The sequence below is a fragment of the Dermacentor silvarum genome, chromosome 1 (genome assembly GCF_013339745.2).
Source record: "Dermacentor silvarum isolate Dsil-2018 chromosome 1, BIME_Dsil_1.4, whole genome shotgun sequence".
Classification (NCBI taxonomy): domain Eukaryota; kingdom Metazoa; phylum Arthropoda; class Arachnida; order Ixodida; family Ixodidae; genus Dermacentor; species Dermacentor silvarum.
In genome coordinates, this window is record NC_051154.1 from 318500386 (window position 1) to 318525538 (window position 25153).

A 25153-nucleotide genomic window follows, 5' to 3' on the forward strand; every position below is an offset into this window, starting at 1 on the left:
TAGCGAGGGCCTGAGCGATCGGCGGGTAGCCATCTTCTATTCCTTTCGGAACGGGGCAGTATGTGGCTATTCAGAAAAAAAAATTCACTTTTGTTCGGCATATTAATGCATTTTTTTTTCGCGTACACGTCACTTTGACGTGTGAGTTTTCGCGGATTTGTGAGGTTGCGTGACCGACAGGCGAAGTGGGCGTAGGCAGAAAACATTGGACCAATAGCAGAGGGATTAATAGTGAAAAGGCGTCGAATCAGGAATGATAAATATTTTTCCTTTAAGCGGTTTATTCATGCATAATCAGTGTGCACACGTTATATCAGATTGGGAGCTATCGCGGTTTTCGTGACGTCGCGTGACAGACAGGCGAAGTTGGGAGTGGCCCAAAAATGTTTTGACCAATCGTGGAGGCTGATTGCAGAAAGTGGAATCAAAACAGTTTGGAATCGTTTTACGTTATTGCACCCTAGGTCATCTGCAATTATCCTTAGGCATCTGGTGATGGCTTCCTTGAAATATTTCCGCCAAATTCGCGTTCCCAAATCCGCTTGGTCAGCCCTCTCTTCCTCGTGAGTTCACGTGCGTATGTTTGAGACAAAGAAGACGATAAGAAGGGAGGACCAGCACGTGCCTCATCTGCAGCAATGCCACATAAGCGATGGAGAACGCCGTCGCTGTCGGACGTGCTCTCGCGATTCTGTGGTTCCGGCCACCGTTCTGCCTCTTGTCTCGTATCCGAAAGGGGATTGGCCACATTTTAACTGCTCGTAGGGCTTTGTTTCTTCTATAGGTTTTTTTTTTTCAGGGACCGTGAATACCGGTCTCCGGCCCCGGCCAGGGCTCGCCCTGGTCGGCTAGCCGTCCCACTGAGTCGGTGCCCCTGGAGTGTTTTCTTCGGAACGGAGTCAGTACCTTGCCTTGCCCGTGGCGCTCGTTCCCACGGATGTTGGTTCCATTCGGCTAACCGAATCAGAAAGGTTCCAGGAGGAGCTGCGCGGTATTACCGAGCACTTCGTTGACATCTCGGAGGTGAGGCGTTTTGGCAAGACAGGTATTCTATGTAAGTCTTCTAATGTTCAGTGCCTTAATGATTTGTTTAACTGCACGAGATTCACTAGCATCGCGGTTCGTGCTTTCGTCCCTCCTCATCTTGCATGCGTGAAAGGCATTGTTCGCGGGGTTCCTACCGATATTACTCCTGAGGCCCTTTTGAAGATGCTCTCTCCAGCTGCTGTTGTTTCTGTTTATAGATGCAATAGGTCGGTGGGTGATAACCGAGTTCCAACTGAGAGCGTTATCGTTTCGTTCGCCGGTTTAACGCGCCCGTCTGAAGTGAAGGCTTGGCCGTATTTGTTCCGCGTGGAGACATTGTCACCTAGGCCATTGCAGTGCCGAAACTGCTGGAGATTCGGCCACAGTGCTAATGCATGTAGATCTTCAGTGAGATGCTGTAATTGCGGCGGCTCTCACTCTACATCAGCCTGCGACGAAGATGCACCTAGGTGTTGCTTGTGCGATGGATCTCATAGTGCTACAGATAGTAACTGCCCTGCGCGAGGCCATGAGATTCGGGTGCTTGAGATCGCGGAGAAACGTCATTGTTCCCGTGAGGAAGCAATATCAGCAATAAAGGAGCGCGATGTTGGTTACGCGGCAGCTGCTTCCCGTCACTCAACATCTCTAGAAGCCACAGTTTCGGCCGCTGTAGCCGCAGCCATTGACAAGGCAATGCCAATAGTTATGGAGCGACTGTTTAATACTTTTGCCGAAGGTATAACTGAGATGCTAACTGCCTAATTTAATAGCCTCCTCCAATTGCACTCTGCTGCTGCTGACCCCACTTCATCTAGTATTCCCGCGCGCCATTCAAATGAATCGAACTTTGAAAATCAGGCAGAGGTTGAGTCCGATACCTCAGTTTGTTCTCCGGTGTCAGCAACTGCGGGACCTAGCCACTCATTTGGACACATGAGGCTTGGGACCATCAGCAATAGACGCAAGGGTTCCCCACTTTCTCCCACGGATACTCCTAAATCTAAGCCTAAAAAAGGAAAGAACAATGATCACCACGAGCAGGATGCGTTGCGTTCTGCCGTGGAATCATCCATTCTAGGATCGCCATAGCATCAGTAAAAGTTCTCCAATGGAATTGCCGCTCTATATCCTCAGGTTACGTTGACATTCTTTATTTAGTACACAAAATAATACCAGATGTTATTTTACTTCAAGAATCATGCCTTTCGTCACATCAAATATTTAGTATTAATAATTTTCGAACATTTCGTTTAGATCGTCCAGGTAGGGGCGGTGGGCTGCTAATACTAGTTTCATCAAAAATATATCATAAGGTAACTGTAACTTTTGAACATGTGTGTTCAGACTGCGAAATTTTAGGATTAGATTTTTTGCTGCCAGGTTGCGTTGTGTTTACAGTGATTAATACGTACTTCCCGAACGGAGTCAAGAACACTGATCACCTGGACTCACTGTTCCGAAACTGTTCAAGTGCAACGCTCCTGGCAGGAGATTTTAATTCGCATCATACTTCTTGGGGAATTAAAACGGATGGTTGTGGAAAGAGGTTGTTAAATTGGGTGCATGACAACAATTTTCAATGTCACAATTCAGGACAAATTACCTTTCTACGTGGGCAATTCTCTTCTGCATTAGATCTGACTTTCTCCTCTGCTAACATGTCTATTTCATCTTGGGACACCTTTGACAATGGAACAAGTAGCGATCACTTACCCATCACTTTTGAAATTATGCTTTCACGTCAGGCTCCTATTATACGACAAAGACGACTCATTAATTATAAAACTTATAAATCAACTCTAAATGCAGGCTTTTCAGCGTTGAGTACTTATGATAAACAACGGAGGGCTGACTCAGTGGTATCGCTTTTAAACTCTTCTATTCAGCCTGCTGAGTTTACGGTTATGTCTTGCAGCTCGCCGTCGAAGTCATCATGGTGGAACGATGCTTGCACACGGGATTATAGGCGAAGAAAAGCAGCGTGGAAAAGTCTCCAACATAATCATTCACCGAAAAATTGGATGGACTATAAATTCTATGCAGCTCTATTTAAACGAACTGTAGCGATAGCTAAAGATGAACAAAAAAATGCTCTACATACGTCTTTGTCAAAACCAGAAAGAAGATCGGCACTTTTTAGGTTCTTACGCAACAAAAAAGATGTTCAACAGTCCGTATGGTCATTTTCTGCTGCTCTATCCCCCAAAGATGCGGCGGATTCACTAAATAATATCGCGAAAGGTTTTGAAGCACGCTTTTCTTCGCTGTGTCCCAGACCGAGGAGGTTCAAAATTTCGACATCTGAATTTGTAGAAGTTACCATGACAGAACTATCCGATGTCATCTTAACTGCACGTCAATCGGCTCCTGGACCAGACCGTATCACCATTACTATGATTAAATTATTGTTTAGCTCTTTCCCAGATGAGCTCTTGAATATAGTTAACTGTTCACTACAATATACATGGATTCCGACCTCTTGGAAAATTGCAAAAATTGTGCTTTTGCTTAAAAAGCAAAACCTCGGATATATCTTGGACAACATTCGGCCAATTGCACTTACATCGAATCTAGTCAAAATTGTAGAAGTAATTCATGTCCGGCTCCTTGAATTTACTTCTTCTCGTGGTATTCTGCGCTCGAGACAAATAGGATTTAGGCCTCAATGTTCCATTTGGTCAGCTCACGTTAATTTAGAAAGCCGCATTCGACTCGCAGGACAATCAGGAGATATATCGGCATTGGTAACTTTAGATATTGCAAAAGCATATGACAGTGTCGAACATGAAATTTTAGTTTCTCGATTAGTTAGCTGTTCTGTTCCAAACTATTTAGTAGCCTGGATACAAGAGTTGATTTTTGATAGAGAATTTTTTTGTTTCAAGGATGGGGTGACATCGGATACGTATAAACAGACGAGAGGCGTACCACAGGGATCAGTTCTTTCGCCACTTTTGTTTAATATTTTATCCTCTGTGCCAATCCATCAGGATGTACAACTCTATCTCTATGCTGATGACATTGCATTTTTCTCATCAGCAAGGGATATTAATACGTTATACCAAATTTTGCAGTCTTATTTGTCTGAACTCGAGTCCTGGCTTGACGGCCTGTCTTTTTCGCTTAACGTAAAGAAATGCGCTCTACTGGTGTTTCCATTGTCAAATTCTGTCTTTATTTCTCTTCGTTATCGTAATCAGCCGATTCCGCAAGTTCCAACTTTGAAGTACTTAGGGATAACTTATGATGGTAAGCTAAACTGGCAGCAGCAAATAGAAGCAAATGCTAATACAGGAGAACGTGCAATGGCATTGTTGCGCCGGTTCAGCAATAAAAACACAGGGATGCGTAGAACTACGTTGCTGATGATTTATAAGCTTTACGTCCGCCCCATCCTAGAATTTGGTTGTGTTCTTTTTTCAGGATGTGCAGCATACAAGCTAAGACCTTTAATTCTACTGGAAAGCCAAGCGCTGCGTCTCTGCCTCGGGCTGCCAAGTTTTGTGGCTAATAATGTTCTTTATCTGGAGTCTGGAATTATTCCGCTTGATTCCAGATTTAAGCAACTTACTGTCCTGACTTTCCTGAAGCTTTATGATACACCCCTTTCCAATTTGCAACCCGTTTTCATCAATTCACCAGAATCATTTTTCAGAACAGGATGGCGGCGTTACCGAGAGCCACAAGTTATTTTTGTTCAATCGCTGTTATCAAAACTTCAAGTTAGCCTACCGCGCCTGATTTCTCCGAAATCTAATTCATTCAAAATAAAACTCACTTTTGATGATATTTTTCCAAAACACGTGAAACTTCTCCCTGCGCGCATACTTGAAGGTCTCCTTCAAGACCGTCTTAGTCAATTTCCGTCTCATTCGGTTATTTCTACAGACGCATCACAAAATTTAGAGAAGGTGGTGTTGGCATATTTTCGAATCAACTCAACTGGTCTTTTGCTCTCCGTCTCGCTGATTACACTCCAATATTTCTTGCAGAATTTCTGGCAGTTATTCTTGCCATCCGAAAATTGGGTCCACAGAATGCTAAGGTAATAGTAGTTACAGATGCGCTTTCGGTCTGTACACATTTAACTTCCAATAATCAGTCACACCTACTGAGTATATTTTCGACTCGTGCCCCAGAAAATTTATCCGAAGTCGGCTTTGTTTGGGTCCCCGGACATAGTGGAATCTTTTTAAATGAATCAGCTGACTCGCTCGCTTCGACATCACTAAATGGTCCGGTCATAAATATTCTTCCTGATTTCTCTTTTATAACAGGAGCTAGATTTAAACGCCTTTTATTGCTGAATTGCCATGACTCGTCCATACTTTCTTCAGACGATTTTCAACATTTAAAATTTCGGTGGAACACGAGCAAGTGCCTTTCACGCCAATGTGAGGTGACGCTGTCAACTTTCCGCTGCAGAGTTCCCCGCCTAAATTTTTATCTTCATAGATCCGGTTTATCAATCACTGATCTCTGCTCGTTTTATTGCGATAGCAATTATATGGACACTCAAAAGCAGATTTCTGCCGTCGGCGTCGCCGTCGCCGTCGCCGCCGCCGTGAGGTTCCCTATGGCGTCAATGGAGATGAAATCGTCGCCGCGGGCCGAACGCTGTATGTGCGAGTGAAAGGGCGCGAGGGACGCGCGCTTTCACGGGGAGTGAACGCACGGCGGAGAACAAACGCGCGTTCTGCGCTGTTCTGCGCGTTAAGGGCTGCAGAAGTAGGCGTCTCTTTCCTCCTCTACAATCACCATATATGTAGAGCAAACGTGCCTTCTTCCGACGCGCGACAGGCTGTGGGGGAGGGGGGGGGGGAGGGATGAGAGGCGACGTTTAGCTGCGGCACGCAGTGCTCATTTATATCAGAGGCTCCGGCAACAGTCACCAACGCCGCACGCATTTTGAGCGAACGCGGGCAAAACGCCGACTGGCGTCGACAACAGTTCTGCGTGTTGCCGGTGCTGCTGCATGTCCAAGTTTATACAGCTGATAAAGCTGCTATCATTACTCCGTATAGCTCTCTTCAAATTTGCTATCGCAATTGATGCTTCGCCTTTCAGGTGAAACTGCGACAACTTTTTGTAATCAACCGGAGACTATTGACCATTTCTTTCTTTCTTGCCACCGCTTCTCCTCCCTCCGTAGAATGTTTCTGTTATTTCCAAGCAGTAATCTGGGTTTGGCACTTACAACGCCAAACATTTTGTCTTTTGGGGCCTGTCAATTAGGCACAAGTCAGGGTTCTATGATCACTGCTGTAGATAAATTTATTGAAGCATCCGGAAGGTTACGCTGCTAGGGTACCGACCGTGGGACATGTTATTTTATGTTTATTTTTGTAGTTAGTTTTCTATTAATTTTTTATTTAGTTAGTTTATGTATAGGGCATCTTAAAATCTGTGTTAAGGAGTTGCCAAAACCTTAATTTCGATTATTCACCTTTACCCCTTTGTTCGTCGTTAGGTGTATGTTTTATTTTATCCAGTGTGGCCAATCCCCCTCGTGGGTACGAGCCATGTTTTGAGGCAACAACAACAACAACAACAACAACAACAACAACAACAACAACAACAACAACAACAACAACAACAACAACAACAACAACAACAACAACAACAACAACAACAACATAAGCCTGTGGCATCATGCTAAGCAGCGATAGCGTCCAGCAAGAACTCGTTTCCCTCCCAGCCCGACGCATCGTGACTCCTTTCCAAAGTGCCATGGAGCGGGAGTGTCTGTACGCCTGGCGCGCCTAAAGCGGCGGTGGCGAGTGGATGGAGGGGCTTTAGACGCGCCGGCCGGCCTCCAGATCCGCAGGCTCTTGAGCACTGGGATTTCCAGCCAGAACTGCTTCAGCCTCGTCTCGTAGCGAGACGCGGACCACTTGTGCCGGAAATATCCTGCTATGACCAGCGCAAATGTCGCCAAATGAAAGGAGCTCCACAGCGTGGTGCATGCCAACGGAAGCTGCAGCCGCTATACTCAGTGCCATGACCAGCAGGACGGCGTTCGAGCGGCTGGATCCACATCGTGCCTAGCTCCTATGGGAAGTTACGCCTGCGCGGGCACAGCGGCGTCGGTGTCAGCGAACAAAGCGTTGTGGGTGAGCCCAGCCAGAGGACCATGACGGGGTTCGGGCCACACGACTTCGCCTGCGGCGCACTCTGGGTCCTGCAGGGCATGGCGTCGCCGTCCAAGGCTGCTGCAAGCGTATGCTTTCCATCGCACTCTCGGGCGCTGAGCAGATGCTCCCGAGATGTCGCAGTGCTTGCAAACGTCGGCGTCCTCGAAGACTCCGACACCACGGAGATGAAAGTGTGCGAGGTAGCATAAGAAGCGGCGTTTCCGGCCATTTAGAGGACTCGTTCACAGAGGATCGATAGGTGCTGGTGGTGCTGGCGCTGCCCATCAGCAGCAACAGCACCACAGCATTTTTTACCCGAAAATTATTTTTCAGTCTTGTATTATTCTTGTTTTCTTATATTTGTAATATTGTCTTTGTATCTAAGTGAAATATAGCACGAAATCGTGTCTGAGCAGCCTCTTTCTTATCAGCGCCCTCGTGGTGGCTCACATTGAAAGTATTGCATGCATGTCCGAGGATAGGCCGCACATACTATGGTGGGGCTCCTCTGAAAGTGGCTATGCAGACTTTAAATTGTTACGAGCAAGAGGTAGGCTTGCTAAGCTCCCACCTCGGTGACCAGCTGCATCGGAACAACATACGTTGAAGTAGTAAAAGCTAAAGAGCAGAAGTGGGTGAATATAAAGCTTTAAGCATTCTCGGGGTACTTGGTGCACTCTCCGAAGGCTATTCATCATGTTTGTGTCTAACCATATTCCTGCCTACCTGGTCAAAAGGTTAGCGGATCGGGGTGCTGTGCTGAGGTAACATGGTTCGAAACCAATCATCGGACGAACTTGGGTCATGTGGCAATGTACTCACATGTACGCAGCTCTTCAACGAACCTCTCTCACGCCGACGTGGTTCACTGTAGATGGGGAGGTGCCGCTGTTTGAAGAAACTCTTTGACATCGACTTGCAACACTGGGTATGTGTGCTGGAGCTGTGTTCTGTAATGATTTGGTTTCCGAAGAATTCGATTTGACGGTGGCGTCACATTTGGGTGGTCCGCTGACGTAATGAGAACGAGATGAAGGACAGAGGTCAATGGGCACGCAGGTTTTTTTTTGTTTTTTCTTGAAGTGAACGTCACAAACCAAGGGAAAATATAGGAAATTAGGAAAGATTCTTGGTAAATAAAATGTAATTGCCTCCCGAATTCTTCGTCTGCCATCTCAGACGCGTCTTTTCGACATCGAGGTCGTCTCTCACGGATGCTCGCTCAAAGCACTAATGCCGACGCCACAGGGATCACCATCGCCGTCATTTTGCTAGGAGCGCCGATCTCGCCCGTGCACACGGCACGCGCAGGCTCTGCACATGGCAAACGGCACCTTCGAAGGAGGCCCTGCTTCGAATCGCACCGTAGAGTTAATATGCTACCCAAAGGTATCATATACAGTAACTCTATCACACCGAAGCACCTCGCCCCACTTTGCGTCGTAGCAGACGACAATTCGGTTTCCGCATGATTGACATGTGCGTGAAATCATCATAATATGCGTGCGTGCGCCGAGGCGATGGCGTCACTCGGGCTACGACCAATCGCTGCTGGCAAAGTGAATTCTTCGAAAACCGAAGCGTTACAGAATATGGCTCCTGGTCTTCAATGAACCTCTTTGATGCCAACTTGGGTGACTAGGTATGTGCACTGGAAATGTGCCGCTCTACAATGACGAAAAACATTACGAACTTCACCACACCACTCTCTTTCGTCTTCACATTTTATCTGTCGCTCACCCAAACCCCTTCCCCTGCCTGGAGTGGCCGGCCAGAGGCACTACACTCAGACCGACCTCTCCACGTTTCTGCCATTACGATTCCTCTTGAAATATGAGCCCCAAATATGACGCAACACTACTTTTGAACAAACAACGAGCGGAAAGAATGAAAACCTATACAGCTGTGAACATATTTTGAGATAAAAGTAGGGGCGAGCTATAGGCTACCCGGAGCTCTTTGTGATGCAGTGCCTAAATATTCTAGAAGCAAAGCAATTGTTTTGTTTGAGGGAGCTATACCTTTACAGTGATTAAATAACCAGGCAACACTGTGGTGGTTGGAACACAGATGCGCTAAATGTGTTTCCCACGAAAGGTTAGAGCCAAAAAATACGTCGTGGGTGAGCGCAGCCAGAAGATGGCGACGGCGTTCGGACCATTTCCTCGCCAGTGCTCTCTGGGTCCGCCAGGTGGAGAGTGCAGCGTCGCTGTTCCATGGCTTCAGCAAGAGCACGCTCTCCATCAAACAGACCAGCTCTGAGGAGAAGGCCCTAAAATGCCCAGGTACTCGAGGTGTGCAACGCCTTCGAAGTCCTCGAGGCCACAGCTATGCGTGGGCGTGAGCTCGCTGAAGATTCGGTGGTTAGAAATCTCACGAGGACTTTTCCGCAGCGCAAGCACCATAAGATTTTTACCTTCATTTTCGCGATGGCTTTTCAGCCGTGAATTCTTCTTGTTATCTTATAATTGTGAAATTGTCTTGATATGTAAGTGAAATATAACACAACATTGCTTCCGAGCAGTCTTTCACTTATCAGCGCCCGCGTGGTGGTTCACATTGAAATTACTGCATTTCCGAGGATAGGTCGCAGGCTATGCTGGAACTCCTCTGAAAGATGCCCGGTAGATATTGAGTTATTTGTGAAAAGCACGAGGTAGACTTGTAGAGCTTTTAATTCGGTGACCGTGATGACTCGGAACAAAAAATCACAGCCGCAAATCAGTAAGTTTCTTAAGTTTGCTTTTACCGATCACGGGCTGAGCGGATTCCGGCAGCACAATAGTAACATTTTAATGTTTACTTGAAACATCTGGCATGCACGGCTGCAAAGGTTCCACAGGTCTGTGTAGCAATCTATTTTCTTTTTTTACTCAGAACAGAGGCGCGCTTATTCGAACTACTTTGTCAGACACCTCACAGGGGCTACATACGCGCGTTTGCTGGTACTTATATTCGACGATCATAGGGCTTTCGTATATGGTGCTTTTTTGTATAGTTAACATAATTTTGGAAGTCACTCATGGCACTTGGCACAATTTTACTACTTGAGCTATATTACTCCAAGAAGTGCCCACTATATTTGCAGGGAAAATCAAAATGACTGAGTAATTACTAAGTTATCACTAATTACCTCTTACACTAATTACTTTACGGCACATATTGCAATTTACAAATTGTAGCCACTGATATTGAAGGTCATATCAATAGGAAAATTTTCTGAGTGTGACCCCAGTTTCGAGATTTACGGTCCCAAAGTTTGCAACGAAATGCATTGGTGTTCCAATAATTTTCGAGCTGCAACGCATGAAAAGGAGTTTTGTTAAAAACGTAAGAGGAACAAATGTGCACTTTTGATGCAAGTTGGACAGCACTTATCTGAAAACTGGAGCTAGTTTCAAAATTCTTTCGAAGTGGCCGCGATCTGATCCCGCGCCTTCTTTTTCCTATACCTTGAAAGAACTTGAAGCAATATGTCAAAAACACGAAGCAATATGCCCCGAGCGGCCAGTAGTGCGGCAATTTTGCGCCTATTCGCGGGCTTCTTTCACGCTCGGAAAACACTTTTATGTAGCACGTATTGAGCAACAGAAAGATCTATCGGGAGTTTTTCATGTTGCTCTACAACTTTCTCATTGACACTTTTCATCTAATTATAATATTTGAGAAGTTGATGAACTAATTAAGACTAATTATGTAATTAGGCGGAATGCAAGTATTATCTGAGTATCTCCAAGCGACGGCAACCAACATTACCTTGGGCATGTCCAGCTATGCGTGGCATTTGCATATTTTTAAATCTTGGTGCATGAGAGTTGGGACACCCTGTATATAATCACAGTTGCGCTGCCATGTGAAATATGGCAGCGCAACTGTGATAGCGTACCATAATGTCACGTAATTAAAAGGCATGGTGCTGCAAGGTTGTCACAGCATGCTATACGCGTAGTGCGTGCCGACGGACGCGCCACTGGTGGTGAATTTGCTAAGTGCGCTGGGAAAGTATATAGGTATAGCCGGCAGGCCGCAGGTTTCTGCGTCGTTGCTCGTGATTCTCACATTTATTATTCTTTTTTGACCGAAATATAAGCAACACTCGTCGCATGCGTGTGATGGTCAAAGCTTCAAGGCATGTCGACGAGCAATTGTTGAGTTCTGATGTACTGAAATACCTGCAAAAACTTGCCGGCGACACAGTTCTAATCATTCCCGGCGAGGCCTCGTGAGCGGGAGCAAGGGCAGCAACGGATCGACACCGTTGGGCGGGAAATTTTTTGTTATCACGCTGTCTTTTGTCATCTCCATGTTTGTTGCATTCCATCATGTTTACACTGCAGAGCAACGACGTTAATCACCATCCATCCATGTTTCGGTTCGGTTTGCCCGCAGCGCAGCACGCGGGTTAAATCCATTTCACTTAGTTCCTGAATACCGTTTGCTGCTTCTACCGCGTTGCAGCTTTTTTTACCGCGTTGCTATAACTATAGGTTGTAGGACTGTACGAGAGCATCGTGTTGTGTCGTGAAGCTTCTCAGTCTTACAAGGGCAGATTTTGTTGGTTTCAAGCGGCCCGATAAATTCGTCGCACCATCTGTCACGCAGTTCATGTTCTTGAGTCTATTTGCGAGTGGCTTCGCGCATGCTGAACTGTTGCTAGTTGCTTCATTTGTTCAAGTATGAGGATCTGGCCTCGCCTCGTTTGCCAGGGGCGTAAATCACGCTGTATAAGCAAGTGCCTCTTTAACAGCTTTATTATTTTCTCCCGAGGACACCTTCGATATTGTGGTTGCTTGGGAAATGTGTTACAAAAGAGGTAGCTCAGGGCGAGTATTGCTGTTAGCTACTGCATATGGCATTGCTGTTAGATTTTTGCTTAAATATTTGCGTCGTTCGTGTGAAGGCTTTACACTTGATGCTGATGAGCGAACTTACGACGCAGAGTGCTTTGTTTGTTTCACGGCTCAGTGCCTTTTTCCGTGTGCATTTTTGCACTCAGTTGAATTCCTTCTTATTGTCTTTTGCGGCGTAGGAGTGCAATGCGTACGCGGCAAATGACGAAACCCGGCTTGGCCGCCAACGCCCATTTACCTTGGCCGGCGCTTCTCCGCTTTTAAAGAAATCGTTTGGGTTCTCTCTTCCGTAACATTCGAAAAAATGATACCCAAAAGTTGGTAAGATTTTAGCTTTGTACGTTTCCAAGTAGGTTACTAAGAGAATTTCAGATAGCGGCAACTGCGGCGCGACGTACGCAGCGGAATTAAATTATGTTATGGTGTTTTACGGAACAAAACCATGATCTGGCACGCAGTAGTGGAGGACTCCGGAATAACGTGGACCCCTTGGGGCTCTTTAACGTGCACCTATATCTACGTACACGTGTGTTTCGCATTTCGCCCACATCGAACTTGGGTCATCGTCGCTGGGATTCGATCCCGCAGCCTGGCGCTTAGCAGCTCAACACCATAACCACTAAGCAACCACGGCGCGTGGAGCAGAACTGCATCGGCGGTAACGTGCTAACTAGCGCTCTTGTTCACCCGTGCGTTTGCTGACATCGTTGGCTAGTGTACGCATTTCCAGTAACAGACTCTTAATTACTCTCCTTGAGGCGACTTTAAAGGCAGTTATTCCACGATGTCACGTGTCAACAACTCAAAGCGGCTGTTAAACACCAGCTCCACTTTGTATAAATGGGCTTCGTTGCGCTTGTCCGCAGGATGCACCTGTCACGTATGTGGACGGGGTTGTCCCAAAATCAGGTAGCACATCTCATCTCGATCGCTCAGAGCACATCTGCGCTCTGAGCGATCTAGGCCCGCGCCTTTCCGGCAGCTGTCACGCTGAAGTAACGGTCTAGTACCCGAACAAAGGAGAAATCATGGCCACGAGCTATCCTTGCTACAAAGTGCTGTCGCCTGCTACTGTATCTCAAGCTTGCTTTCGAAAGCGCCCGCTAGGTGGCCATCACTAATGATTCTATAGGCGGTGCACTACGCATATACAACACGGTTCCATGCCCTCCGCCTCGCCCGCGATGCCCAGAGTTTTTTCTGTTCAAGTTCACTCATCACCATCTTCACACCTCATCATCAACACATATCTCCCTCTCTCTCTCTCTTTTTATTCCCGTCTCTCTTCCCCAACGCTGAGTAGCAGGTCAGAACTTTCACTCAGGCCCACCTCTCAGTGAAACATCGAATATTCGTCCACCCCTACTTTGTTTCTATTTCTTCTAGGGATATAGCAGACGATAAAGGCGGTACCCCAGCACGTGCCTGGAAGCGTCAGCTGCTGCATCAGTGCCATTTATTGAGGCATCATCATCATCATCATCATCATCATATCATCACGCCAAGCTGCGATAACGTCCGGCACGAACTCATTTCCCTGCGAGACCAGGACGCCATGTGCACTCGTCAAACGCCCACAAAACAGGAGAGTCTGTACGCCAGGCATGTCCGATGGCCTTCGGATCCACACGGTCTTCAGCACTGGTACTTCCGACGAGACCTCCTTCAGGTTTGTCTCTTCGCAAGAGGTGGACCACTGGTGCCGGGCTTTGACCAGCGCAAACGTCCTCGGATGGAAGGAGGTCGTGAGCGAGGTGCGCACCAACTGAACCTTCAGCTGCCGCACGGGGCGCCACGACCAGCAGGGCGGTGTGCAAGCTGCGGGATCAACCTCGTGGCCAGCGTCTCTCGGAAGCTACACCGGTGCGAGCGCAGCGGCGACGGCTTCAGCGAACAGAGAAGCGTCGTGGGTGAGCGCAGCCAGAGGACCGTCACGGTAGTCAGGCCAGAGGTCTTCCCCGCCGCCTGAGCTCTCCGGGTCCTGCAGGTGGTGAGCCCAGCGTCACCACCCATGGCTGCCGCAAGCACATGCTTTCCATCACACCCTCGGACGCTGAGCAGACGCAGGCTCTCCGCAGCTGTGGTTGCAGAGGCCGACGCCCTGAAAAACTCAGAAGCCACGGCGATGTGAATGCGGGAGCTCGCACAAGATTTGGCGCTTCAGCAGCTCCAGAGGACGTTCGGCAGCCGATAAAGCGGGCTTGTGGTGCTGCCGGCCAGCAGCTACAGCACTACAAGATTTTTACCTGAAATTTGATTATCATAGTGACGTCAGTTCACCCAGTACTGATGTTAGTCCGGGGTTTAGAATAAGCATCTCCGGCCAATCATAGGAATTTTGCAGAGACCTTTCATTTTACCAAAAACGAAAAGTCTCTGCAGTTGTAGCCTCTTGGTGACTGTAAACATAAATGCGCGCGCGTGTGTGTACGTGTGTGTGTGTGGAAAACACAGGGAGTGCTGGAGATGGAATTCAAAACGATGAGCAACAGGAGAACAAGGTGAGAGCTGGAGCCAACGTTTCGACAAGTAGACTTGTCTTCTTCAAGGCGACATATGCTCTCCTCAGCATTTTATATATAGGTAGAGTTCTTCTAAAAGGGAAAGAAGGTAAGGTGGCTGAGTGAGGTAACGAGCGAGAATGTGTTAGAGGCGGGAGTGTAGAATTCAAAAGAAAGCTAATGCACTACTGATAGGTAGTGGGGGAATTTGAGGCAGCGCCGTGTGTTAGCCGGTTGACGTGTAATTGTAAGTTCCTCTTTTATAGGTAATACATCAGATACATACAGATAAATACATAAGGTTCCCGTAGAAGAAATATTCACAGCAGATATCCCAGGCCGGCCCATAGTGTCAAATAACAACACACCTACCGAGTCACTATCTAAATTCTTAAATCACCATCTGTCAAACATCTCAACCACCCTACCCTCTTTTGTTCAAGATACGCCCCACTTCCTTCGAATTATCGACTCGATTGACGCTAACCAAATCCTCTCCGACGGCGCTATTCTAGTAACTTTAGATGATTCTGCTCTTTACACTAACATACCCATGAGTGAAGGAATTGAAGCCGTGTCGAAGTCCCTCGCAGTCAATCCTCAAGCGCACGCTTCTGAAGTTTACCTTTCACTTCTCGATGTAGTCCTCACGCTCAACTATTTCGCATTCGATTCTATTCACTACCTACAAACTTTCGGCACAAGCATGCGAACACCATTCGACTCCACGTATTCCATAATTTTCATGGGACAGCTTGAAGCAAACCTGGTAAAATCATACCCTTTAAAACTGGGAACACGGCACAAACGCGCTAACCAACCTAATCAGCCATTTCAACCGCTTTCACCCGAGTAATAAGTTTATTGCTCATCGCCTATTCAGATCAGCTTCCTCGACACGACGGTTTACATAGAAAATGGAAAACTGAGAACAACACTTTACCGGAATCCTACGGATAGCCAGAAGTATTTAAACTACACCAGTCACCACCCGCGACATTGCAAGCGAGGAATTTTTGTCGGGCAAGCGAAACAAATAAGAAGAATCTGTAGCGAAGACAACGAGTATATCCACCGCCTAAATGACGTGAAAATAACGCTAGCGGCACGAAACCGTTCACAAATTGCTCTCGACCGGGCTTATGGCGTCGCGTCAAGATAAGAGAGGCAGTCGGCATTAGCTAAGAGACAACCTACACCAGAATCTCATAGACCGCCAGCCTTTATAACGAAATATTCTGACGCCCTCCCAAACATAAACAACATCCTACGAAAATACCACCCAATATTATCAAGTAACGAGCGTCTGAGAAAAGCATTCCCTGATGCACCAAGGGTACCTACCGCCGCATCGGAAACTTTAAAGACATGTTAGTGCATGCAAAAGTCAGCCAACATCATTCCCCCGTAGTAAAAGCATGTTCTCGCCCCAGGTGCAAAACCTGCAGGCACCTTCAAAGTGACCTTAAAATTAAAAGCACGGCAAATAGCTACGCACACGAAGTGCAAACCAGCTTTACTTTCACTAGCTCCGACGCAATTTATATGCTCGAATGTTCCATCTGTAAGAAACAATATATCGGCGAAACGGGACAATCAATGAACGTCAGATTAAACGGATATCGTGGGGACACAGCTAAAAAGCTTCCCAAAGCCGTCGCCGAGCATTTAAACCAACCAGGTCATAACTTTGAGGAACTCTACATACTACAGTCAAATTTCCGTTCTGCGCGAGACAGAAAAATATAGAGAATCGTACCTCATCTGTAAGTTCAACACATTGCAACCAATAGGCATTAACGTTTCAAAAAGAGCTTTAGAATCTATTCGCTATGCTAAACTTCAAACCATAGGCAAGAGCACTTAATTATTTTTCATTGAGTTTCTTACTTGTTTTTTTTTTTTCGTTACTCGATTGTCCATAATATTCCAACCTCCCTTAGCTTTCACTCATTCCTTTCGTTCTTTTATTCATATATTTCCATCCCCCCGGAATTTTTTTTTCGTTGTTCCACGAGCGCCATTCTACTGCCGCGACATTTATTCTCCCTCTCTCTCTCAGACACGATAGTTCACATGACCTCCAGCGGAGCTGATACCCCCCCCCCCCTCCCCCCTTCCCCGTCGTCCAGGCCCCTTCCACGAAAAGAGGCACTTACAATGACACCTCAACCGGCTAACACACGGCGCTGCCTCAAAGTCCTCCACCACCTATCAGTAGTGCATTATCTTTCTTTTGAATTCTACACTCCCGCCGCTAACACACTCTCGCTCGTTACCTCGTTTCCCTTTTAGGAGAACCCTACTTATATATACAATGCCGAGGAGAGCATGTGTCGACAAGTGCACTTGTCGAAACGTTGTCTCCAGCTCTCAACTTGTTCTCGTGTTGCTCATTGTGTGTGTGTGCGTGTGCGTGCGTGCATGTGTGCGTGTGCGTGTGTGTGTGTGTGTGTGTGTGTGTGTGTGTGTGTGTGTGTGTGTGTGTGTGTGTGTGTGTGTGTGTGTGTGTGTGTGTGTGTGTGTGTGTGTGTGTGTGTGTGTGTGTGCGTGCGTGCGCGCGCGCGCGCGCGAGGATTGTTCGCTTTGTTCGTGCGATGTATTTTCTTTCACAGCATCATAATGGCGGCACGTGATTTTATACGCCATTTCTTTTTTTTATATTTCATCGTATTAACGTCCCGCTTTATACCAAAGACCGTTGTACGCGTATGTTGATTCACACCGTAGTCAACATAATGAGCAACACCGTGGGCACAGACTTGTGCTGAATTCAAACTATGAGCTATATAATAGAAGGCTGAGGCTAACAGCACAGAAGACTGCAGCGAATTGTGCTGCAGCAGCAAGTTTTGATAAGTACAAACGTTTAACCGATTTTTTTTTTCATTGTTTCATTTCGCATGGAGAATTAGAGCCTCAAAGCGTTGGAAAAAGTGGTCATACGCAGCCCAATGAGCAAGAGTAAGCTCAAACTATCATTAACTAACAATCATTATTCATGAATGTGTAACTTCCATATTTGCCTTCACACAGCACACGTGTCCGCAACATCTCAGGCTTCGACACTGCCTCAGTGATAGTTGTGGCGTCACACGTTTTAATTAACCACAAGAAAAGTGGAAAAATACTTATCCAGAAAATTCTCAGGGAAGGAGACGCAATTTCTCCAGTTATATTAATCGACTGCTTAGAAGAAGTATTCAAGCTATTAGACTGGGGAAGATCGAGGGCGATGGGATCAACGGCGAATATGCCGACAACCTTCAGCTTGCCGATGACATTGTCCTGTTCAGCAACGCTGGAGACACATTGCAACAACTGATTGAGATCCTTAACTGAGAAAGTGTGAGAGTAGGTTAACAAAGGTAATTTTGAAAAACCTACCATGTGAACAAGAATCCATGATCGGCAGTCAGGCTCTAGAGTATGTAAAGGAGTAAGATTATATATTGGTCAATTACTCATAGGGAACCCTGATCATGAGACGGAAATTTACAGTAGAATGAAAACGGGTCGGACTGCATACGGCCGGCATTACCAAATCGTGACCGGGAGCTCGCCGCTGTCGTTGAAAAGAAACGCGTATAATCATGCCATTTTTCCAGTACTATCATATATGGGGCAGAAACTTTGAGGTTAACAGTGAAGTGTGAGAATAAGGTAAGGAGCGCTCAAACAAGCGATGAAACGAAAAATGTTATGCAAATATAACGCTAAGAGAGAGGAAAAGAGCGGTGTGGATCAGAGAGCAAACGGGAGTATAGTAGTTGAAATTAAGAGAAAAAGTATAGAAGCTGGGCAGGCCGCTTAATTTATGGGGCAGATAATCGGTAGCCCATTAGAATTACAAAGTGGGTGCTAGGGGAAAGGAAGCGCAGTCGGGGAAGGCGGAAAATTGGGTGGGGTAATAAAATCAGGAAATTTGCAGCCATAACTTGATATAAGCTAGCGCAGGTCAGGGCTAATTAGAGATCGCGGCCCTTCACCCTGTAGTTAACATAAAAGTATGCTGATGATGTCTTAGAACACACAAAATTCGGGTGGAATTTTAAGGGATTGCTGCTCTTGAGCCGCATTTCGCTTCGTATTGCGAGGCTGCGTTCGCATGTTTACAGAAGGGAGTCGGGCGCCGCTTGGATACCACCCAAGCGGCACATACCATACCGCTTTGGCATATCGTACTACATGTGCAGTGACTGCTCTGAACAAAGTGAGTAGTGTCGCAAGATCAACGAGTTTCACCAATTTGATCCGAAACTAGCTAGAATGTTGAACCGCTATGTGCTTCGAGTACGGTGCTGTGCAGTATTCTGACGTGCACTTGAGCGTGTGTTCTTATGAGGCTAGTAAATTTATAGGAAAGTTGGCGCTGAGCATCGTGGTGATGTTGACTGATTAGCCTTGTCTTCTACGTGGGGCCACTTCGGCTATGGCAGACAGTATAGTTAAGGGCTCCAGGCCCTGATATCGCGAACCTATGATTTATTACCGGTCTCCAAAATTGCTTTGTACGCTCCTTTGTACATTTCGCCTCTGTCGGAAAGCGGCCACCTGAACCGGCAAGAACAAACTCTTGACCTGATACAAGGCATCATCGTGTTTTATCAATTCAGGAGAAGCTAAGAAGAAGCGATGAACGCTGATACGATGTCAAAGTGTTGATAGGCAGGGAAGCTTGCAGGTGTGGATTTTACGTAGTGAAGCTTTCTCTCATAATTTGAGAGTATTGATAGTCACGGCTTATTGCTGAATTTCTTTTTTAGGGCTGCTTTAATAACTTTCCGTGCTCTAGACAGTGATCCTGTGCAAAGGGAGCGCGCGTTTCGTCGTCTGTTGGCGTTTGACAACGTCTTCGACCAGCCTTTAGACGGTACGGGCTGGCGAGGGAGCAGATATTGAACCTATGCGCGGCATTAGAACCGCACCTGCATGCAACAATGTGCCGCGCGATCACATACCATACCGATGAACGTACGGGTGGTGAGCCCTTTGCCTTGAGGCCATACGAACTATATGTTATGGAACTTTTGTTTTGATTCCTTAATTAATATCGAAATAAAGACATTTAGTAGCTTTGTAATAGGTAGGTGGTGGTGGTGATGTATACAGGCGGGATGAGCCTGGCAGACCTGGCCGGCAATTGCTCCGACTGAGTCTCTCTTTCTGAGCCAAATATGTCACCATGTGTCAATCAGTCCTGTCTCTCGCGGAAATGTCAGCAGAATACGTAACACATTCATTGCGATACTTTTGACGGCGGTACGGTGAACGGGCGAGCGCGATTGAGCAAGTCGGCGCTGTAGTAGACGCCAGGAAAAGGAAGCTGTCGAGTAGGGGTGTGCAGCGATTTGCCGTAAGAATATAGCCTCGACTACACATTCATGACGTGCGATCACGCTATCAATTCGCCACACTTCGTTCATTTCTTGTCGTTTATTCCGAGCTTTGTTTCCTCCTCGCTCTCATAGGACACCGTAAGTTAAATGCGCTGCCACTTCGGTTGCACCCTTATCTCAGCGTAAGAACGTTTTCGCTAAGAAATTGCGTACGAACAACGCAGTTTAGTGAATTCCGCCCCAGCTGAAAGCTTACGATGAGCCTGACACACGCCACGCACAGAATAGTTGTAATAAATATTACAGAAATGGCAACATCAGGCAACTCACAGGCCCTCATGATACACCTGCAATTCAATGGCGTTCTGGTATCACCACCGACATGTACTACATTGCCTTTCGCCTATGTAACGCGTGACCTGTAAATACTTCTGACCGTAATATCAATTTCCCAACGTAGAGATTTCTACTCACGTACACACATTTCTGATGGCTTCATTCTTAATTTGGCTTTTCTCGTAAAAACGCGCGCAAAACGCACTAAACACCACCTTATTGCTGTTCTCTGTACATTCTAGTCTCTTTGATCATGATACCGTTTAGGTGCTTCTCTCCTTGACTGTTGTTCTCCTGTTTCAGCGTTCGGACGCTTGTCGCTTTCTCACCCTATACATTCGGCGCTGACGTGTAGCCTCCTAAATACTTTGACGATTCACTTCAACACGGCCTCTGCCACAGCCTTGGATAGAACCCTCTTGGGACTGGGAATTTTGGCCACTGGTGAGACTCTGGCTTAGTGATCCTATTTCTTTATCCACTCGCGCCGGACGATGCAACACCGCGGGTGTTTTCCAACAGGACCGACCTCCCCTCAGTCTTTAAGTGAGCAGCGGCAGCATGCCGGAGGCGGTACGGATAAATCCTGTGCCACACGTACTACACGTCTCTTCTCCTCTCGGCTACCCTCTTCAGTGTTCCGCAGCTGTCCTACTCATGCTTGACCTGCGATGATCCCTAACATGAAGGAAGAAATCAACTAGGAGGGAGCATGACGTCTGATATCTAGCAAGCCAACTTCCTCTGGCGCCACCTCTGCTTTCCTATATATATATATATATATATAGTTTCCATTTAAATCAACCTGGCTGCCAGCTTTGGTCTCTAGCACGCCAAGAACATGGTAAACCATCTATAAGTAAAAGCATCAGGACCCACCTTTGAGCTCGGGATCCTGCTCCCATCCTTTTTTATACTTTGTCGCATATTTGGCCAACTTCCCTATGTGTGGAAACTGCTCTCCGAGGAGGATCCGATATTAAGTCGAACCTGTCGAGATAAATCTGGAATGCAAGCACGAACAAAAATTGACTTCGCAGGAAAAGGAAAATAGCAGTAAAGCTTACTGTGAAAAACGTGGCGCAGGTCGAAAGCTAGCTGTGCCCGGCGGGATACTTGACCCAGATGCCATGACATCATGAACACACTGGAGCGTGTCATCTACGCGTGCTTGCCTTCTTTCATGCCGGCGCTACAATCGCCCGACCCTATTTTATTATAGCGAAGCTATATACCTCTACCAACCAACGGCTCTTTCGTGTGCCTACAGCAAAAAACTTCCGCAAAAAAAGAAAAAGTACAAAACAAGCGTCAAAATCACATGACATATGATAAGGTCCCTGTTGTCAGCAATTGAAGGCACAAAACAGCATATGTTCCTTGCCATATCTTCGCCACGCAGAAACCGGTCTAGCCGCACAACCGAGCGCTTGTTTTCCAAGAAAAAAATTTTGCAGTTTCGCCCGAAAGGCGAACCATCAATTGCGATAGCAAATTAGTAGAGAGCTATAAGGAGTAGGGATAGTAGTTTTATCGGCTGCATAAACTTTACACATTCGCTTACTAACTGAATTAACAAGCGTGGTGTCAGCGCGCACAAGCAAACATGAATAGATCACAGTTGTTGACCCCAGACAACCACTGTCAAAACACTGGCGTGAGGAAGCGCGGCCGCCGCAGCGAGCGAAGGTTCCTGCGGTCTATCGCTTTAACGGAAAATGAGCGACGTAAGCACAGTGCATACAAAGGTCAGATCCGTGTGGACATCGCTTCAAAGATACGGTGCGCGCGACAACACCGACAGCCCGTGCCGGCGCAGAGTACAAGAACGCATTTGTTGGCAGAGCAGAAGTCGCCCCCCCCCCTCCCTCCCGCGCTGCCTTCCCGCTTTGCTCCTTTCGCATGGGAGATTGCGTCGCCAGTTCCCCTTGCGCCCGGTTGCAAGATACGCATTTGGTGCCCCAGCATAGCGTCGCCCCCCCCTCCCTCCCTGCCTCCCTCCCTCCCATACATCCACGGCCTTTCGCTCGACGAGGTCACGTTTGCTTTCCGCCGTGCGTTCGCTCTCCGTGACAGCTTCACTCGCACATACGGCGCGCGGCGACGATTTTATGGCCCTTGGACTTTATACGGAACCTCACGGCGACGCCGACGGCAGAAATCCGCTTGAAGTGTCCATATAATTGCTATCGCAATAAAAGAAAACACAGCGCAAGCGCCGCACGTCTGGCAAAGTGCCCATTTGGCAATCACCCAGTGCATGAGGTATACAGGGTGTTCTATTTTAGCTGCACCAATTTTTTAAAAATTGCCTGTGGCAGATAGCACAATTAAAATCCTTGATGTAAACTACTCGACGAGGCAGCCATTATTTCCACGAGAAATCAAAGCGCCTAATTGAATAATTAACACAATTACGCTAATTAACTTTATAATAATTATTTTACGGCACATCTTTTAATCTACGAATTATAGCCGCTGAGCTCGCAAGGCGTATCCACTTGGAACGAATTCCCAGGACTGAACCACTTTCGAGATATTAATTTTCGAAGTGTCCGACCAAATGCATGGGGGTTCCAGTTAACTTTTTGAGGAAAGCACTATTTGTTGCATTGAGGCACAAAGTTAACTGGAACGCCCATGCATTTGGTCGGACACTTTGAAAATTAATATCTCGAAACTGGTTGTCCTGGGATTTCGTTCCAAGTAGATACGCCTTGCGAGCTCAGCGGCTATAATTCGTAGATTAAGAGATGTGCCGTAAAATAATTATTATAAAGTTAATTAGCGTAATTGTGTTAATTATTCAATTAGGCGTTTTGATTTCTCGTGGAAATAATGGCCGCCTCGTCGAGTAGTTTATGTCAAGGATTATAATTGTGCTATCTGCCACAGGCAATTTTTTAAAAATTGGTGCAGCTAAAATGGAACACCCTGTATATAAAAAAGGGAAACCATTCTAGCAACGCCTTCAGTTCAACCCAGGCTGCCATGGGGAGACCATGCAAAGTGAAGACTGCAGAAGAAGAGCGGGAATATCAAGCTCGAAGAAAAGAACAAAACAGTCTCGCTGAAGCGTGTCGTAAGCAGGATCCGACATACGCCGCTAGACATGCCAAGCGTATGCGACAAGCCCGCCAGGACGATGATGAGCGTCGCGAAGCAGAGAATGCTGCGAAGCGACTAAAGTACCGCGCCGACAAGGTCGCCACGTTCAAGGGCGCGACGGCGAAATTCAAGCTCCCCGACGTGGAATTTGGATTCTCCTGTGCCGTGTGTGATCGCCTGTGGTTCCGTGAAGACTTGTCGCGCATCTCCGCCGTACAGAACGCCGCAAAGAAAAGCAGGGCCCTCGACGTTCTCGCTCGTGCATTCCCCGGACAAGCCGTGTCAGCTTTCGACGTGTGCGGACCTTGACCAAGAACGTTTCAAGCATCAAAACAGAAAACATAAGCGTATACCACAGTGACCACAAAGCAGTGGTGAATGTCCTTGTGCAATAAAATAACTTTCATCATACACTGCATTTTACCGCATATTCTTTTCTTTAATAATTCCTTTGTTGAATCTCAACAGCTTCGCTAAAAGCTACCTTCACAGCGTGGATTGGACATCGATGTTTTTTATCTCCCTTTCGGAGCATAGCCATGTTTAAAAAAATTAATTAGGGGGTTTTACGTGCCAAAACCACGATCTGATTATGAGGCAGGCCGTAGTGGAGGGCTCCGGAATAATTTGGACCACCTGGGGTTCTTTAACGTGCGCCTAAATCTAAGTACACGGATGTTTTCCCATTTCGCCTCCATCAAAATGCGGCCGCCGTGGCCGGGATTCGATCCCACGACCTCGAGATTAGCAGCCCAACACTATAGCCATTAAGCAACTGGACTGGACTGGACAAACTTTATTTGGGTCCTGCAGGACGCGCTTAGGGCGTATTGGGCGTCTCCCACGTAGGGACCGACAGGGAAAACCTGGCGGCCGCTTCGTGGGCCTGCTGGACGGCCCATTGCTGGTCGGCGAGAAGCGAGCTTCTGAGGGACTTCTCCCACTTGTCCGAGGTAGAGTCGGGAAGAGCGTTTCTACACTCCCAGAGCATGTGTGCGAGTGTCGCCGTGTATCCGCACGAGGGGCACATGTCGCTAGGGTACGCGTCAGGATAGAGAACGCAGAGTTTGGCGGGGTTTGGGTACGTGTGTGTTTGTAATTAGCGTAGGGTTATAGCGCTTGCGGTCTGTTAAGTTTGGGGTGTGGGGGCGGAAAGATGCGGCGCCCAAGGTAGAAGTGTTTGGTGATTTCATTATACGTTGGGTGCATCCCGGTTGGTCTCTATCTCGGCAAGGTGAGGTTGCTCTGGGACGGCGCGGTCAGTAAGCGCACGCGCTGCGTCGTGGGCGATCTCGTTGAGGTTTGGCGGGGCACCCGGCACCCGTCCGAGATGGGCGGGGAACCAGATGACGGTGTGGTGCTTCAGGGTACTCTGATCCGCGCTGCGAAGGATGCGTAACGCTTGGTCCGAGACGACACCGCGTTCGAAGGCTTTGATGGCCCACTAAGCAACCACGTTTTTTTTTTACATTTATTGCTGGTCTTCGACATAACACAGTACATGCGGCATTTGGGTATCCAAATAAATAAAAATAAATAAATAAAATACAAAGTACCACACACTCTAATAACACAAATGCAAGCTGTTGGACAGCAAAAAATAAAGAAATAAAGAAGAAAAAAATCACACAAGTAAGTGGTACGTCCGTATAGGACCGACGTTGTCACGTTAAAATTCCTTCATGCCTGTCAGAGGTTCTAGCCTTGACAGCCAATCCGGTACAGACACTTGCATTTTCTGTTCTTCAATAAACCGAGAAATACATTCCTTGAAATAAATCATAGCGGGCCTCGCGTCGGGATCACAATGGTACCCTGCCATACGAGCCCGCCATAAACAGTGGACTGCAATCACC

General features: G+C 47.0%; 1 long non-coding RNA gene across 1 annotated transcript; it reads left to right on the forward strand.

Annotated features, from left to right (window-relative positions):
- Positions 1 to 949: 949 nt before the first annotated feature.
- LOC125942760 (uncharacterized) lies at positions 950 to 6669 on the forward strand. Its single transcript, XR_007465340.1, has 2 exons — positions 950 to 1023; positions 6522 to 6669. It is a non-coding gene; the product is annotated as an uncharacterized LOC125942760 (long non-coding RNA).
- Positions 6670 to 25153: the final 18484 nt, after the last annotated feature.